Genomic DNA, 17464 nt, shown 5'->3' with positions numbered 1-17464 from the left:
GATACCTCTTCACACCCACTCCAATGGCCGAAATGAAAAGGACAATAACAACTGTTGATGAAGATGTGGGAACACTGGAGGCCTCACATACTGTTGCTGGGGAGGTAAAGTGACGCGGCCCATTTGGAAAATAGCCTGGCAGTTCCTCAAAAGGTTAAATGTGAAGTTACCATACGACTCAGCAATTCCATTCCTAGGCAAATACTCACCCAAGAGAATTAAAATCATGTGTCTACATAATAATTTATATGTAACTATTCACAGAAGAATTAGTTATAATGGCTGAAGAGTGAAAACAACCCAAATGTCCAGCAACTGATGAATAGATAAAGAATATGTGGTGTATCCATGCAATGAAATACTATTCAGCCATCAAAAAAAGCACTGATACTGCAACATGGATGAACCTTGAACACACGAAGCTAAGTAAAAGAAGTCAGTCACAAAAGGTCACACACTGCATGATTCCACTTACATGAAATGTCCAGAATAAGCAAATCTATAGTGATAGAAAATAGATGCATGGTTGCCTAGGGCTGCCAGGGGATGGAGGGAGTTTGGGAAAAATGAGAAGTTACTGCTAATGGGTATGAGATTTTCTTCTGAGATAATAAAAATATTTTAAATTGATTGTAGTGATGGTTGCCAACTCTGTGAATATACTAAAACCATTGACTTGTACCCTTTAATAGGTGAATTTTATGATATGTAAGTTACATCTCAATAAAACTGTCATTAAAGAATACCCTAGCAAGATTAGATGCCCTCACAGGATTGAAACAGAATTCTGGGTAGTTGTCAGAAAAATTCTAGTGTAAAATCAACCTGTGGAGTTGTCACATGTAGCTAAAATTAAAAGCATATCTTTATTCAGTAAAGCATTTCAGTAGCATAAGCTTTTTTCAGTTCTTTAGTCCTTTTATCAGTTCTTTAGTCAGAGACCAGTTCTTTGCTCTGAAAACTAAATAAAGGAAATCAACCAGAATGTGTAAAAACAATAGTAAAAACTATACAATTAAACATTATTATTATTACTATTATCATTATTTTGAGACGGAGTCTCTTTCTGTCACCTAGACTGGAGTGCAATGGTGCGATCTCAGCTCACTGCAACTTCTGCCTCCTGAGTTCAAGCTATTCTCCTGCCTCAGCCTCCTGGGTAGCCAGGACTACAGGCATGCACCACCACGACTGGCTAATATTTTTTGTATTTTTTAGTACAGATGGGGTTTCGCCATGTTGGCAAGGCTGCTCTCGAAATCCTGACCTCAGGTGGCCCGCCCACCTCGGCCTCCCAAAGTGCTGGGATTACAGGTGTAAGCTACCACACCTGGGCTAAACTTATGTTTTTAATGTAGGTTAATGTCCCATTTCAGTCAAAAGAGAACCTACCATTTTCCTGGGACTGTCAATTGCCTTATACACATGATCACATCACAGCCCTATAAACCTATTTTACAGATGAGTATACCGAGGTTCACAGAATTTACATAGTACAGACTCCTTGTCATGCTCTCCAAATTCACATTGCCTAGAATGGCAAAACTTTAATTCTATGATTGTCATAATTATTATTTTTACAAAACAGTACAATTGTTTAACTTGGACTATCTGATTTGATGGTGGTGAGTGGGGAATTCCTCTTGAGAAACTCCTGATTATTTCAGAATAAGTCTGAATGTCATTTCATATTTGGGAAGATCACTCTCTCTCTTGTCTTTCCTTCAAATGTGCATTAAACTGCTGCTTGTATTTGTCTACTTAACGTTTTATTTATATATATATATATAAAATTATCTATATATAATTATATAAATACATAATTATATAATTATCTATATAAATATATAATTAAATATATAATTATATATTTTTTATATATATATAATTGTTTTTTGAGGGTCTCACTCTGTTTCCCAGACTGGAGTGCAGTGGTGCAATCATGACTTACTGCAGTTTGACCTCCTGTGCTCAAGTGATCCTCCTGCTTCAGCCCTCCAAGTAGCTAGGACTACAGGCGCACACCACCATGCCAGGATAATTTTTATATTTTTTGTAGAGAGAAGGTTTCGCCATATTGCCCAGACTGGTCTCGAATTCCTAAGCTCAAGCGATAAACCCGCGTTGGCCTCCCAAAGTGCTGAGATTACAGGCGTGAGCCACCATGCCTGGCCTTATTTAAATTTTATATCATGCCAAATATTATGTTGATATCTCTGTCTCCACCACAGAGATGGCCAGGTGCAAGTGTCATATCTCCTATCTGAATGCAGATTAGACAATAGGTCTTTATTTTATCGAGCTTGGTTTTGCCAGAATTCATCTGAGTATCCAGCACACAGAGGAGGTCCTCGTGCTTTAAGGAAAGAGGGTTTCTGTTTTTGTAAAAGGGAATTCCATTTGAACCTATATTTTGAAGGTAAAAAATACAGGAGAACATCGCAAGGAAGCTGAATTAGGCTCCCCTTGATTCTGATCTGAGGCTGCTGATAATTCAGAAATTTGAAGGTGATTATTCTCAGTCTTTACCCTTGGGCCTTTGTTCTTTTAACTATTATTGAAGTCCCATCTTTTAAAATTAATGACCCAGTATGACATTTCAGAGCAGCTAAAATTGATTTGTCTATTTACTTACCTCTTTTAAATGTAAAATAAAATTGCATTTGTGTGTAAAATCCCCCAGCACCAATGAAAATTGCGATTCTACATTTGCTGAGAAATATCTTTATTTGTCCTCTGGGAGATCTTAAACTTTGGTTGCCTTCTATTAAACTTTTATGAGAACAAAACTAGCAATGACTTTTTCTCCAAACAGGTACTTTTTGTTGTTTCAAAGAAAGAACACATTCTTGAAACAGAACTTGTTCTTTTAAACAAATTACTCAGTGTCATTTACAATGAAAAGTGAGGGTGGGGAGGGGTGTGAATAAATTGCAGAATATTAAAAATAGCTCATATTTATGTTTTTCTGACTTGTCTAAATATTGCCTCAAATATCTTCCCCAGGAGGCCTAAAGTGCTATAATTTAAGTTTTTGCAGAGACAGAGACACACTGTTACCCAGGTTAGTCTCAAACTCCTGGGCTCAAATGATCTTCCTGCCTTGGCCTCCTTAAATTCTAGGATTACAGGTGTGAGCCACTGTGCCCAGCCTAATTCATATTTTTATGGAAAGCATTATTTTCCCTTCACTGTCCTATTTTATTTATTTTTGAGTTGGAATCTTGCTAGGTTGCTGAGGCTGGAGTGCAGTGGTACAATCGTGACTCACGGCAGCCTCAATCTCCTGGGCTCAAGTGATCCTCCTGCCTTAGCCTCCCAAGGAGCTGGGACTACAGACTTGTGCCACCAGACCTGGCTGATTTTTTTAAAAATCTATTTTTAGTAGAGACAAGGTCTGGCCATGTTGCCTGGGCTGGTCTCTTAATTCCTTAGCTCAAGTGATCCTCCAACTTTGGCCTCCCAAAGTGCTGGGATTGCAGGTGTGAGCCACTGCACCCAGCCTAATTCATATTTTATGGAAAGCATTATTCTTCCTTCTCTGTCCCATTTTAAAATATAAGTGCACTGGGAACAGTGATATATTAGGGAAGGCTGATGTGGAGGGGACAGTCCTGGAGTAAGTGCTGGTGGGCAGTGGCAAACTCCATCAGAAAGGTCTCACCCTGCTTTTTGATGGGTCTACCTCTACTCAGCTGTGGGTTTTCATTTGAAATTGAACTACCTGTGGCTCATGCCTGTAATCCCAGCACTTTGGGAGGCTGAGGTGGGCGGATCACCTAAGGTCAGGAGTTCCAGACCAGCCTGGCCAACATGATGAAACCTCATCTCTACTAAAAATACAAAAATTAGTGGGGCGTGGTGGTGGGCGCCTATAATCCCAGCTACTCTGGAGGCTGACGCAGGAGAAACGCTTAAACTCGGGAGGCAGAGTTTGTAGTGATCCGAGATCACACCACTGCACTCCAGCCTGGGAGACAGAGTGAAACTCCATGTTAAAAAAAAAAAAAAAGTAAAATAAAAAATTAAATGAAGAAATGAAATTGAACTACCTGCCTAAAACCCAGAAAGGAGGGGAAATAGAGAAAGTATTCAGCATTGAGGCTGATGCAGTTAATGCTAAGTCGAGCCATCAATTCTTTTTGACATCATTTTCCTTGATAGTCCTGTTATCTTTTCATCCACTAAGTTACTAAAGCTCAGGCTCAGAGGTTGTGGTAGGCAGTCCTGTGGACCCATTTTAGACTTCTGACCTCCAGGACTATGAGATGATACAGTAATGTGGTTATAAGCCATGAAGTTTGTGGTAATTTGTCACAGCAGCCATAGGCAATGAATGCAGGGGTCATGGGTGATTTCCTCTTTTCCTCATGTCTCATTCCATTCCACCCTCATAGCCTTCCAGTTTGACTCTAGTATCCACTCACTTCTCTTCCCCGCTGTGGCAGCATCCTGGCCCACCCTCCTGGGCACAACTGCCCCAGCTTCTTGCCTGGGCTCTCCAACCCATTTTCATGCTGCAGTGTGCCTGATTGCAGGAAAGCACAAATAGGTTTATGAAAACTCCTGCTTTGAAAAACCTTTAATGTTTTGCTATTGCCATTAAAATTAAATCCAAATGTCGATCTGTGAAGCACCCAGCACTGCATGCTCTAGTCCCTGCCTTCGTCTCCAGCCTTATCAGTGTTCAATGGTGGTTTTGAGGCAGAATGTCTGGGTTCAAATTCTGCTTGTGCCACTTACTCTCTGTAGGACCTTAGACAAATAAACCTCTCTATGCCTCAGTTTCCTCTTCTATAAAGTACCTAATTGGATGTTTGTGAAGATTAAACAAGTTAATCGAAATAAAATGCCTGGCACTGTTCTAAACACAATACAATTGGTAAGAAGCCTTATTCTTACCCATGCCACTGGCAAATCCTGAGCACTGAAACATCTGGCGAATGAATGAGTGCATCAATGAATGGAAGTAATGTTACATTCACAACTTCTCTCTGTGTTCCATTGCTTCTCTCTCCAGTGTGCAGAATGAATCAGTGTCACAGACACACAGTCAAAATTTAGATAAACCAGGAGACATACAAAGATATACAAACAACAAGATCTAAGATCTGGTTTACTATGAAGAAAGATGGAAACCCTTTGAGGCAATTGCTAAACTCTTGAGGGCATCTCTAGTAAGCACTGAAGGACACTCAAACTAGCATTCAGACCTAACATTGGTGTATCTAAGAAATATTGATATATATTTCTAAGCTGTTCTTACCTTACTTTTCTGATTTTTTTTTTTTTTTTTTTTTTCTGAGACAGAGTCTCGCTCTATCGCCCAGGCTGGAGTGCAGTGGTGGGATATCGGCTCACTGCAACCTCCGCCTCCCGCGTTTGAGCAATTCTCTTGCTTCAGCCTCCCGAGTAGCTGGGATTTCAGGCATGTGCCATCATGCCCAGATAGTTTTTGTATTATTATTCTTTTTTTTAGTAGAAACAGAGTTTCACCAAGTTGGCCGGGCTGGTCTTGAACTCCTGGCCTCAAGTGATCTGCATGTCTCAGCCTCCCAAATTGCTGGGATTACAGGTGTGAGCCACCACTCGTGGCCTCCTGAATTTATTTAATAATGTGTAGCCTTCTAACTGAAGAATAATATTCATGACTGTGGTGTTTCCCTAGAAAGGTGTGAACTTGCCAGATGCTAACAGTACTCCATGTCTATGGTATTTACTTTTGGGTATGTCCTACAGAAAGAGAGTATTTCCAGTAGGATTTCTGTGCAGTAAACGTCAGTTCCTTTGCAGATAAAGTTTTATTTCCTTTAGGATGGGTGTATATTAAGAGATAATAGAAAATGTCTTGTGTGGGAGAGAGGAGTTTGAGATTGCTTTGGTTGTCTTCACCATGTCCTAAGGGGTTGAACTGGGCATTCTGTCCAGAGTTCTTTCCCCCTTTAGTTTAATGGCCTCAAAGTTCTGTCCTGCTTTCATAGGTACATGCTTCAATAATTGAATTAAGTTTCATGTTCTTAATTTTTTTTGCTAATATATAAAAATGTAATTACTTTTGGGGGGAGGTTTATTGAGCTATAATTTATAAGCAGGAAAGTTTACCTTTTAAATGTAGTTGGTATGGTTTGGGTCTTTGTCCCCATTCAAATCTCTCATCAAATTGTAATCTCTAATATTGGAGGTGGGGCCTGGTGGGAAGTGACTGGGTCATGGGGGTGGATTTCCCCTTTAGTGCTGTTCTCCTGATAGTGAGTTGCAGTGAGATCTGGCAATTTACAAGAGCGTAGTACCTCCCCACCAGCCCTTTTTCCTGCTCTGGCCATGTCCTGATAGTGAGTTGCAATGAGATCTGGCAATTTACAAGTATGTAGTACCTCCCCACCACCCCTTTTTCCTGCTCTGGCCATGTAAGAGGAGCCTACTTCCCCTTCACCTTCCACCATGACTGCAGGTTTCTGGAGGCGTCCCCAGCCATGCTTCCTGTACAGCCTACCAAACCATGAGCCAATTAAACCTCTTTTCTTTATGAATTACCCAATCTCAAGTATTTCTTTATAGCAGTGTGAGAATGGACTAATACAATACTGTTCTATGCATTATGGCAAATACAGAGTTATTTAATCACCATTATAATCAAAACATAGAAAAATTCTATCATCTTTCTCTCCCCTCACTATTCTCATGTGCTTTTGTAGTAAATACCTCCTCCCATCTTGAGCCCCTGGCAAGAACTGATCTGTTTTTTGTCTCAGCAGTTTTCCCTTTTTCTTTTTTTTTTTTTTTTTTTTTTTTTTTTTTTGGGCCTTTCCCCTTTTCCAAGGCTGGAGTGCAATGGTGCGATCTCAGCTCACAGCAACCCCCGCCTCCCTGGTTCAATCACTTCTTCTGCCTCAGCCTCCCGAGTAGCTGGGATTATAGACACCCACCACCACGCCCAGCTAATTTTTGTATTTTTTTTGTGGAGATGGGGTTTCACCATGGCCAGGCTGGTCTTGAACTCCTGGCCTCGTGATCTGCCCACCTTGGCCTCCCAAAGTGCTGGGATTACAGGCATGAGCCACTGCGCCCGACCTATAGTTTTGCCTTTTCTGGGTGTCTTATGAATGGAGTCTGTTATATGCAGCCTCTTGAAAGTGGCTTTCTTCACTTGAGACTCAGATGTGTTGCTATGTGTATCAGAAGTTTGTTCTTTCTTGTTCAGTAGTATTCCATTGTACGGATATGCTCCAGGTTGCTTATCCATTCATCTGCTGGAAGAAATCTGGGTTATTTCCAGTTTGGAATAATTTGTGACTACACCACTCAACACATTTTAGTGTGACCATAAGTTTTTTATTTCTCTCAGGTAAATATCTAGGAGTGGATTCCTGGGCCATAAGGTATATGTATAGCTAGTCTTATCAGATACCAGTAAACTGTTTACCAAAGTGACTGGGCCAGTTTGTGTTCCCACCCACGGTGTATGAGAGTTGCAGTTGCTCTTCATCCTCATCAGCACTTGCTATTTCCAGGTTTTTCAATTTTAGACATTCTAATGGGTATGTAAAGTTATCTCATTGTTGGCCAGGCATAGTGTCTCATGCCTGTAATCCCAGCACTTTGGGAGGCTGAGGCGGCAGATCACAAGGTCAGGAGTTCTAGACGAGCCTGGCCAACATAGTGAAACCCTGTCTCTACTAAAAATACAAAAATTAGTCATGTGTGGTGCCACATGCCTGTAATCCCAACTACTCAGAAGGCTGAGGCAGGAGACTGCTTGAACCCGGCAGGCGTAGGTTGCAGTGAGCCGAGACCATGCCATTGCACTCCAGTCTAGGAAAAAGAGTGAGACTCCATCTTAAAAAAACCAAAAGGTATCTCATTGTTGTATAATTTGTATTCCCCTAATGATTTTATATATTATATTATATTATATTATATTGTATTATATTATATTATATTATATTATTATTTTAGACAAGGTCTCACTCTGTTGTCCAGGCTGGAATGCAGTGGTGTAATCACAGCTCAATGCAGCCTGGACCTCCTGGGTTTGAAGTGGTTCTCCCACTTCAGCCTCCTGAGTAACTGGGAATACAGGCACACAATACCAACCCTGGCTATTAAAAAAAAAAAATTATAGAGAAAGGGTCTCATTATATTGCCCAGGCTGGTCTCAAACTCCTGGGCTCAAGCAATCCTCCCACCTTCACTTCCCAAAGTGTTGGGATTACAGGCAAGGGCCACCATATCTGGCCTCTTAGTGATTGATGATGTTGAGTATCTTTACATATGTTTGGTTGCTAACCATATAGCTTCTCTTATTACAATTATTTCTTCATATGTGATATATATTTTTACATACTATATTTTTGCTGATAGTATATAAAAATAGAATTGATTTATGTATATTAACCTGGTATCCTGAGACCTTCCTAAATTTACTTGTTAGTTCTAGTAGTTTTGTCAGTTCCTATGATTTCTGTGTAAAAACACCATCATGTCATCTTAAAATAGGGACAATTTTACTTCCTTCTGAATTGTTACACTTTCCGTATCTTTTTCTTGCTTTGTTAATAGTGATAGACAAATGTTGAGAAAAAGTGGTAAGATGGGGCATCCTTGCCTTGTTCCTGATATGAGGGGGCGAGTGTTCAATATATTACCATTAAGTCTGATATTGGCTATAGATTTTTCATGAATGGCCTTTACCATATTAAGGAAGTCCCTTCTAATCTTATTTTTTTGGCAGTTTTTGAGTAGGGATTGAATTTTAAGTGGTCTTTCTACATTTATTGTGATGATGACAGTTTTTCTTTTTCAGTTAATATGGTGAATTACGTTGATTGGTTTTAGATCATTAAATCTACCCTGCATTCCGTGCATTTGGGATAAACCCAAATTGATCATGATATATTATCTTTCTATATACACTGTTGGATTCAATTTGCTGACATTTTATTAAAGTTTTTTTGTTTCTATGGTCATGTGGTCTATTAAGCTGTATATTAATTAATTTTTTTTTTTTTTTGTAGCACTGATTTTATGTTATTTGGGTTATGCTGGCCTCAAAAGGAGAGGAAAACTGTTTCCTCCTCTATTTTCTAAACAAACTTTGCACAAGACTGGAGTTCTTTCTTTCTTATATGTTTGATAAATTTGACCACTGAAACCATCTGGGCCTGGAATTCTCTTTGTGGGAAGTCTGTTGAACAACATTCAATTTCTTTAAACATGAAGAGCTATTCAGATTTTTAAATTCTACCCTATTTCAGCTCTGATAAATTGTCTTTTTTAAAGAATTGGTGCATTGCATCTACACTGTCAAATTAATTGGCATAAAATTGTTTATAATATCTCCTACTAATGTCTATATGATCTGTAGTAATATCCCTGTTTTCATTTCATTTTCTTGGCCAGTACAGTAGGAATTCTCTTACTTTGTCTCTTTCTCCTCTCTCTCTCTCTCTCGCTCTCTCTCTCTTTCTCCAGTTGGCCTTCCATAGCCATGGGTTCTCCATCAGTGGATTCAACCAGCCATAGGTCAAAATATTAAGTAAGGCTGGGCACAGTGGCTCACATCTGTAATCCCAGCACTTTGGGAGGCTGAGGTGGGTGGGTCACCTGAGGTCAGCAGTTCAAGACCAGCCTGACCAACGTGGTAAAACCCTGTCTCTACTAAAAACACAAAAATTAGCCGGGTGTGGTGGCGGGCACCTGTAATCCCAGCTACTCGGGAGGCTGAGGCAGAAGAATCACTTGAAACTGGAAGGCAGAGGTTTCAGTGAGCTGAGATCGTGCCACTGTACTCCAGCCTGGGTGACAGAGTGAAACTCCATCTCAAAAAAAAAAAAAAAAAAATTAAATAGCAATTAAAAAAGACAAAAAAAGCAATATAGCATAACAACTGTTTATATAGCATTTATATTATATCAGGTATTATAAGTAATCTAGACATGATTTAAAGTATACTACATGTCATGTGCATCCGTGTGAAGAGACCACCAAACAGGCTTTGTGTGAGCAATAAAGCTTTTTAATCACCTGGGCGCAGGTAGGCTGAATCCGAAAAGACAGTCAGCGAAGGGAGATAGAGGTGGGGCCGTTTTATAGGGTAGGTAAAGGAAAATTACAGTCAAAGGGGTTTGTTCTCTGGCGAGTAGGAGTAGGGGGTCACAAGGTGCTCAGTGGGGGAGCTTTTGAGCCAGGATGAGCCAGGAAAAGGAATTTCACAAGGTAATGTCATCAGTTAAGGCAGGAATCAGCCATCTGGATGTGTACATGCAGGTCACAGGGGATATGATGGCTTAGCTTTGGCTCAGAGGCTTGACATTCTTATCTTCTTGTATTAATAAGAAAAATTAAACAAAATAGTGTTGAAGTGTTGGGGCGGTGAAAATTTTTGGGGGGGTGGTATGGAGAGATAATGGGCAATGTTTCTCAGGGCTGCTTCAAGAGGGATTAGGGGCAGCATGGGAACCTAGAGTGGGAGAGATTAAGCTGAAGGAAGATTTTGTGGTAAGAGGCGATACTGTGGGGTTGTTAGAAGGAGCATTTGTCATATAGAATGATTGGTGATGGCCTGGATGCGGTTTTGTCTAAATTGAAAAACTAAATGGAAGACACAAGCTCCGAATAAGAGGAGAAAAAACAGGTATTAAAGGACTAAGAATTGGGAGGACCTAGGACATCCAATTAGAGAGAGTCTAAGGGGGTTCAGTGTAATTACTTGCTTGGTTGGTGACTTTTTAGGCTCTATCCAAGTTTTTGGGGTGCAGTTCAAGTTGGGCTGGTGTCTGGAATGAGACTGGGACCTAATAAAGAGGAGTGTCCACACAGGAGCTCAAATGGGCTGGAACCTGTAGCGTTCTGAGGACAGGCCTGAATTCTGAGAAGGGAAAGTGGTAAAAGTATTGTCCAGTCCTTTTTAAGTTGGTGACTGAGCTTGGTGAGGTGTGTTTTTAAAAGACCATTAGTCCATTCTACTTTTCCTGAAGACTGAGGATGGTAAAGGATATAAAGGTTTCACTGAATACCAAGAGCCTGAAAAACTGCTTGGGTGATTTGACTAATAAAGGCCGGTCTGCTATTGGACTATATAGAGGTGGGAAGGCCAAACCGAGGAATTATGTCTGACAGAAGGGAAGAAATGACTGCAGTGGCCCTCTCAGACCCTGTGGGAAAGGCCTCTACCTATCCAGTGAAAGTATCTACCTAGACCAAGAGGTATTTTAGTTTCCTGACTGGAGGCATGTGAGTAAAGGCAATTTGCCAGTCCTGGGCGGGGGGAAAACCTTGAGCTTGATGTGTAGGGAAGGGAAGGGGCTTGGGATATTCTTGAGGAGTAGAAGAATAGCAGGTAGAACATTGAGAAGTGATTTCCTTGAGGATAGATTTCCATGATGGAAAGGAAATGAGAGGTTCTAAGGGACGGGCTAGCGGCTTGTAACCTACATGCAAGAGGTTACGAAATGACGACAGAGTAGAATGGGCCTGTGAGGGGGAAGGAGATATTTTCCTTGGTCTAAGAACCATTTGCCTTGTGTGGGAAGAGATTGATAGGTGGAAGTTTCAGCAGGGGAGTAGGTGGGGGTGACTAATGTGAAAGATAAAAACTGACTGTGAGGGACAGAAGTTGGAATTCTAGCTGCTTTTTTAGCTAACTTATCAGCATAAGCATTTTCCTGAGCGATGGGATCTGATGCCTTTTGATGGCCCTTGCAGTGAATGACTGTAGCTTCCTTTGGAAGTAAAGCGGCTTTGAGAAGTGTCTTTATTAAAGAGGCATTAATGATGGAGGACCTTTGCATAGTGTGGAAATCTCTTTCAGCCTATATAACAGCATGGTGGTGCAGGAAATGGAAGGCATATTTAGTCAGTATAAATACTGACGCGTGGTCCTTTTGCAAGAGTGAGGGCCTGAGTTAAGGCAACTAGGGCTTGCTGAGAGGTAGTGGAGGGTGGCAGAGCGGTAGCCTCAATGATAGATGTGGAAGATACTATTGCATAGCCTGCCTTTGCTGGTGAGTGGCGATTAGGCCTGGTGGAACTGCCATCAATAAACTAAATGTGATCAGGGTGAGGAACAGGGAAGAAGGAAATATGGGGAAATGGGGTGAATGTCAGGTGGATCAGAGAGATGTAGTCATAAGGGTCAGGTGTGGTATCTGGAATAATGTGAGAGGCCGGACTGAAGTCCGGGCCAGGAACAAGGGTAATTGTTTGAGACTCAACAAAGAGTGAGTATAGCTGAAGGAGTCAGGGAGCAGAAAGTATATGCATCACATGGGAGGAAGAAAATAGATTTTGGAAGTTATGAGAACTGTAGAGAGTGAGTTGAGCATAGTTTGTGATTTTTAGGCCTCTAAAAGTATTAAGGCAGCGGCAGCCGCTGCACACAGATATGAGGGCTAGGCTAAAACAGTAAGTTCAAGTTGTTTGGACAGAAAGGCTACAGGACGTGGTCCTGGCTCTTGTGTAAGAATTCTGACCTTACTAACTATGCCTAGGAAGGAAAGGAGTTGTTTTGTAGAAGGGATTGGGGTTAGGGAGATTTGCTGGACACGATCAGCAGGGAGAGCACATGTGTTTTTATGAGAATTATGCCGAGATAGGTGACAGATGAGGAAGAAATTTGGGCTTGACTGAAGTAATGGGGGCTGTCTATAAATCCTTGCGGCAGTACAGCCCAGGTAATTTGCTGAGCCTGATGGGTGTCAGGGTCAGTCCAAGTGAAAGTGAAGAGAGGCTGGGATGAGTGGTGCAAAGGAATAGTAAAGAAAGTTATGTTTGAGATCTAGAACAGAATAATGAATAATGGGTTGTGGAGGGAGGTATTGAGTATAGGAGAGTGTATGGGTTTGGCACCATGAGGTGGATAGGCAAAACAATTTGATTGATAAGGCGCAGATCCTGAACTAACCTGTAAGCCTTGTCTGGTTTTAGGACAGGTAAAATGGGGGAATTGTAAGGGGAGTTTACAGGCTTTAAAAAGCCATGCTCTAACAGGTGAGTGATAACAGGCTTTAATCCTTTTAAAGCATGCTGTGGGATGGGATATTGGCGTTGAGTGGGGTAAGGGTGATTAAGTTTTAATGAGATGGTAAGGGGTGCATGATTGGTCTCTAAGGAGGAAGTAGAGATGTCCGATACTTGTGGGTTAAGGTGGGGAGACACAAGGGAGGATGCGAAGGAGGCTCTAAACTGGGGGAAAAGGCGGCAATGAGGTGTGGCTGTAACCTAGGAATAGTCAGGGAAGCAGATAATTTAGTTAAAATGTCTTGGCCTAATAAGGGAACCGGGCAGGTGGGGATAACTAAAAAGGAGTGCATTAAAGAATGTTGTCCAAGTTGGCACCAGAGTTTGGGAGTTATAAGAGGTTTAGAAACTTGGCTGTCAATACCCACAACAATTATGGAGGCAAGGGAAACAGGCCTTTGAAAAGAAGGTAATGTGGAGTGGGTAGCCTCGGTATTGATTAAGAAGGGTACAGATTTACCTTCCACTGTGACAGTTACCTAGAGTGTCTGGGATGGTCCTGTAGGCTTCCGAGGTGATCGGGCAGTGTCAGTCTTCAGCTGCTAAGTCGAGAAGATCTGGGAAGGAGTCAAGAGAGCCTTGGGCTAGAGTTCCAAGGGCTCTGGAAGTGGCTGCCAGGTGAGTTGAACAGTCCTATTTTCAGTGGGGTCTCGCACAGATGGGACATGGTTTAGGAGGAATCCTGGACTGAGGACATTCCTTGGCCTAGTGGCCAGATTTCTGGCACTTGAAGCAAGCTCCTGGGGGAGGATGTTCTGGAGGAATCTCTGGCAGCTGCAGCTCAGGCGTTTGGAGTTCTTGTGTGCTGGAGATGTGACTGGGGTTTCTCTCACAGTGGAAGCAAGGAATTGCAACTCAGATATACATTGCTACTTGGCTGCCTCTACTTTATTATTGTATACCTTGAAGACGAGGTTAATTAAGTCCTGTTGTGGGGTTTGAAGGCTGGAATTTAATTTTTTGGGTTTTATTTAATGTTGGGAGCAGATTGGGTAATAAAATATATACTGAGAATAAGACGGCCTTTTGGCCTTTTAGGGTCTAGGGCTGTAAAGTGTCTCAGGGTTGAAGGTTGCTGCTAAACGAGTCATGAACTGGGCTGGGTTTTTCATATTTGATGAAAAAGAGCCTAAACGCTAACTGATTTGGGAGAGGTCGGATAAAGAAAAAGGAGCATTAACCTTCACTATGTCTTTAGCTCTAGTCACCTTTTTAAGAGGAAATTGCTGGGCAGGTCGGGGAGGGCTAGTCGAGGAACGAAACTGTAAGCTAGACAGGGTGTGAGGATGGGAGGTGATAAAAGGATTATAGGGTAGGGGAGCAGAGGCTGATGAAAAATTGGGACCTAGCTCAGCCTGGCGAGGACAGGAGAGGTCAGATGGGTCTGTAGAAAAGGAAGATTAGAAAGACTCAGCGACACTTGGGGTTGGGACTGAGGGGACAGGCGGGAGGGAAAGAAGGAAGATTTGGAACGATTTGCATTGGTAACAGAGACTAAGGAGGGACTGATGTGTAAAAGAATGCCTGGACATCAGGCACCTCAGACTGTTTGCCCATTTTATGACAAGAATTATTTAGATCTTATAGGATGGAAAAATCGAAAGTGCCGTTTTCTGGCTATTTGGAATTACTGTTGAGTTTGTATTGGGGTCAAGCCGCACTGTAGAAGAATAAAAGGCATTTAGGTTTTAGGTCAGGTGTGAGTTGAAGAGGTTTTAAGTTCTTGAGAACACAGGCTAAGGGAGAAGAAGGAGGAATGGAGGGTGGAAGGTTGCCCATAGTGAAGGAGGCAAGCCTAGAGAAAAGAGAGAGTAGAGACACGGAGAGAAGGGGTTGGGGGGGGGGTTCTTGCCCTCCAGAAAAGTGGGAAAGGGGTCGAGACATGGACATAAGGGGTCAGGGTGTTCTCGCCCTTCAGAAAAGTGGGAAAGGGGTCGGGAGGTTCTTGCCTCCCAGAAATGCAGAGGATGGGTAGAGACAGGGAGAGAAGGGGTTGGGAGGGTTCTTGCCCCCCAGAAAAGTTGCACTTGCCGCTAAGGGTAAAGGACCAAGGCAGGCATCCCTACATGGTCAGACACCTCTGAAATGTGGGTGAATAATCAAGCAGGCATCCCCGTGTGATTTAAACACAAAGCGAAGACTGTCTTCCAGAGTCCGTGACTGGCGCCGGAGTTTTGGGTCCATGGCTAAAAAAGTGTCTCGTCTCTACTAGAAAAGGAAAGGAACTGAAATTAAGAGAAGGGAGAGATTGAAGTATGGCGCCAAGATTGAAAGGAGAAAGAGGTTGAGGGATAGTGAGAGAGGTCAGAGAAGAGAGCAAAAAGAGGCCGCTTACCGGATTTAAAATTGGTGAGATGTTCCTTGGGCTGGTCGGTCTGAGGACCCAAGGTGGATCTTTCTCACGGAGCAAAGAGCAGGAGGACAGGGGATTGATCTCCCAAGGGAGGTCCTCCACTCTGAGTCACAGCACCAAAATGTCATGCACGTCCATATGAAGGGACCACCAAACAGGCTTTGTGTAAGCAATAAAGCTTTTTAATCACCTGGGTGCAGGCGGGCTGAGTCCGAAAAGAGAGTCAGCGAAGGGAGATAGGGTTGGGGTCGTTTTATAGGATTTGGGTAGGTAAAGGAAAATTACAGTCAAAGGGGGTTGTTCTCTAGCAGGCAAGGGTGGGGGGTGACAAGGTGCTCAGTGGGGGAGCTTTTGAGCCAGGATGAGCCAGGAAAAGGAATTTCACATGGTAATGTCATCAGTTAAGGCAGGAACGGGCCATTTTCACTTCTTTTGTGGTGGAATGTCATCAGTTAAGGCAGGAACCAGCCATCTGGATGTGTACGTGCAGGTCACAGGGGATATGATGGCTTAGCTTTGGCTCAGAGGCCTGACACTACAGAATGTGTATAGGCTATATGCAAATACTATGCCATTTCATATAAAGAACTTGAACACTGGTTGGGGTGATGTTCTGGAACCAATACCCCATGGATACGAAGGACAACTGTATATACACATGCATATATAAACTATATATTTACAAGGCCAGAAATTGTTGAGGGTGCCCAGCACAGTAAGTGGTACGAAGTAAGTTATAATAGTTACATTAGTGTTGCCTTCATTGGTGGTGATTTGGAGAATCTATTCTAGGTGGGTACAGCAACGGAGAGTTTGGTCCAGTTTGTCTAGGGTCATGGTGGTGAGAAACAGGACACAAGCCTGAAAGGATGATTTGGGGCTTTCCTTGTTCTGTTAAGGCACCGGATTATATCAATGCTGTGCATCTGAATGTCAATTTGGAAAGCCAGTCCTGTGCTTCCAGAAACAGGATATTTAACACCTTGAAGAGGTGTGGTAATTGAACATTTTACTTTTTAGTAAAATGTTTTTACATTTTAGGGAGTCTACGGAGAGTGGGGCTGAAAAGTTTAGGAAGAACAAGTAGGCATGTGGGGCGGGCAAAAGAACAGAAACAGCATGCACATACATTTTTCTAGGAAAAGTTTAGGGAAAGCTAAGTGATGTAAAGTTACACTTAAAAGACTACACATTTTCAGCCGGGCACAGTGGCTCACACCTGTAATCCCAGCACTTTGGGAGGCCAAGGCCTGTGGAACACTAGGTCAGGAGTTCGAGACCAGCTTGGCCAACATGGTGAAACCCCGTCTCTACTAAAAATTAGCTGGGCGTCGTGACAGACACCTGTAATTCCAGCTACTCCGGAGGATGAGGCAGGAGAATAGCTTGAAACTGGAAGCCAGAGGTTGCAGTGAGCCCAGATCATGCCACTGCACTCCAGCCTGGGCAATAAGAGCGAAACTCCGTCTCATAAACAAACAAACAAAAACTACACATTTTCGCACTTTAAGGGCTCAAGGGCTGTACTCCTACTCCTTTGCCACTCTCTTTGCTCTTCTCCGCTCTAGAAAAAATTAATGAACTGACTCAAATCTAAGTTCTCCACTTTACAGCTGGGAAGCCTCCAGGCCAAGGAGGCCAATGGTTACACAAACCAGGTAAGAAAATAAAATATGCCGAGTAATTTCATAGGACCGGAGGGCTTAGATTTCGAATGTGTGTGACTCTGTCAACTGTGGACTTAACCCTATGCAGAGATTAGAGTACAGAATAGTTAAACAAGAATAAAATAACATTTACCGAACAATCCGTCCTACCCTGGGGTAGGTTTTATTAACAGTCTCATTTTGAAAAGGAAGACAGCTGCCAGTTGTCCCAGATCGCACAGGCATACCGCGCAGATGGGCCTCTGAGCAGGTCAGGGCCAGCCAGAGGTGCAGTAAGAGGCGCGCAATTAAACGTAGGCGCTTCGGTTTCCTCAGGGTCCCCCGAGGCTCCGCTTCACCCAGGCGGGCCTCGGCGGGGCGGGGAAACCGGCTCAGAGTTTAGCCTCACCGTGGGGAGGGGCGAGGGAAGCCGGAAGCCCTTCGGTCC

The 17464-nt window shown here is 42.6% G+C and overlaps 1 protein-coding gene across 1 annotated transcript in view; it reads right to left on the bottom strand.

Annotated features, from left to right (window-relative positions):
- The window catches only part of IL5RA (interleukin 5 receptor subunit alpha), a 63568-nt gene extending 46344 nt beyond the window's left edge, over positions 1-17224 (bottom strand). The window contains exon 1 of the mRNA XM_025376670.1: positions 17171-17224. The gene's annotated coding sequence lies outside the window, so the exon portion shown is untranslated. The remainder of the gene's footprint in view (positions 1-17170) is intronic.
- Between the last annotated feature and the right edge of the window lie 240 nt (positions 17225-17464).

This window comes from Theropithecus gelada, chromosome 2 (assembly GCF_003255815.1).
Source record: "Theropithecus gelada isolate Dixy chromosome 2, Tgel_1.0, whole genome shotgun sequence".
Lineage (NCBI taxonomy): Eukaryota > Metazoa > Chordata > Mammalia > Primates > Cercopithecidae > Theropithecus > Theropithecus gelada.
Note: the sequence above shows the minus strand (reverse complement) of the source record. Positions and strands in the feature narration are given on the sequence as shown.